The sequence below is a fragment of the Oryzias latipes genome, chromosome 12 (assembly GCF_002234675.1).
Source record: "Oryzias latipes chromosome 12, ASM223467v1".
In the NCBI taxonomy this organism is placed as follows: Eukaryota; Metazoa; Chordata; class Actinopteri; order Beloniformes; family Adrianichthyidae; genus Oryzias; species Oryzias latipes.
The window spans coordinates 26,189,858-26,191,587 of NC_019870.2; positions in this window are offsets into that span (position 1 = coordinate 26,189,858).

Below are 1,730 nucleotides of genomic sequence, written 5' to 3' on the forward strand. Positions count from 1 at the left end.
GCACTATGTTTCCTCCCAACCGGTACAAACCCCTGACTGTCTCCCGGCTGTTGGGAGGGCGCTGGGGTGCTAGCTAAGTTAGCCCTGGTAGCGCGGCCCGCGCTACGAGTAACGACCTGGCTAGCCGGCTTAGCTTCCACTGTGCGGAGCCGCGCTTCTAACTGCTCCAGCCTGGCCTCCAAGTCTAACACAAGACTACACTTAACACACCTACCGCTATCTTCACTAAAGGAGGCAGGATCATCACTAAACATATGGCACATGGGGCAGGAGAGAGGAGGAGAGGCGGAAGGAGTGGTGGCCATGCTAGGTTAGCTAAGGCTAGCAGTGTTTAGGTAAAGAGAAGTGGTTTATTTAGCAAAATGAGAAAGTGAACAGCAAGCGGTTTAACAGTGGTGAATTCGCTAATAAAAGGTACTACATGTGAATATTAACCCAGATAACCCTTAGAGTAAGCAATAGTAGTAAGGCTAATGCCAAACAAGAGGACAGCAGTCACACACGACTAGCACTGGGAATAGCTCACCCGGAAATGACGTCACAGGAAACCGTCACAGGAAACCTGTAGCACAGAAATCAGCATGTTCTTGTAGCATTTTTCTAATGATGGAAGACACAAGGAAAGATAATCAAATTTAAACTTGTGTTTCTTTATACAAATTATGGTGAAACAGACGCAGACGAAAAAATTTGAAAAAGCCTGTGGGTGTAAAGTAGAACCTACAGCCAGAAGTTCTCTGCTGCGCTCCATTCTGATGCATCCACTCGTAGACAAATAGATCAACGTACAGCTTGGTTTTCCTCATATGAGATGGAATCTGGCTCAAAACAATAAGCTTTATAGTCCAACGGTAATGTTAGCTTTGGCTTGTGAGGAGCTGTAAACAAAGGGATGATGAAAAGTGGGAGCAGGCTCACTCCACACCATCGGTTCCACCCACAAGTTAGAGGTGAATATCTAATGAACTAATGCTCCTCTACAGTGTCCTAGAAAATGACATTTTTTTTTAAATTTTGTCTTAAAATGGCATAATCATAATTAAGAGCACTGGGAATCAAAAGATGATTAGAGTAGAATTGTAAACACAAAAGCTATAAAATGTGGAGTTTCTGTTTTGATTTCTTTACAGTCTAATTTTTTTGTTGTGAGTTCTTCATGTTGCTCAGTTTTCTCTATTTTCACATCAGCCATATGTGGCCCAGTGAATTGCCTACAGACCCTTCAACATGTAAGCTGGAGATTATTCTGCCGATCAACTTTTAAGAGAAGGTGAAGCTCCACGACCACCCACAATTTTAGATTAAAAATACATAGGAACAGGGTTACCAGGATGCCACATGCTTCATTTTAAATTAGCATCACTTTGGCATGTGCTTTTTCAGTGCTAACTGTGTGTTAAAGGTCATGTTTTTGGGACTGCCAGATGTTTGATCGGCCAAATAAACTCATACTGAATGGCGTCACCTGACAGCAATGGCGAGCACAGGGCTCAGTGACAGTACTGGCACATGGGGTCTAATAGCAGCGCCTGACTCTATTTAGCAACCATTTGCCCCACAGGACCTTTGAAACTATTGTATTGTCGTAATTTATCATTTAAAAGAGTCAAAGTGGAGCCAGGAGGGCAGTTCTAACATCTGCAGCTGGGGCATCTGTCAGTGGTGTAATGGGCTTGTGCTTCACTAAATAGATGCCAGGTGAGGTAATGCTGTCTCACAAAATGAGACAG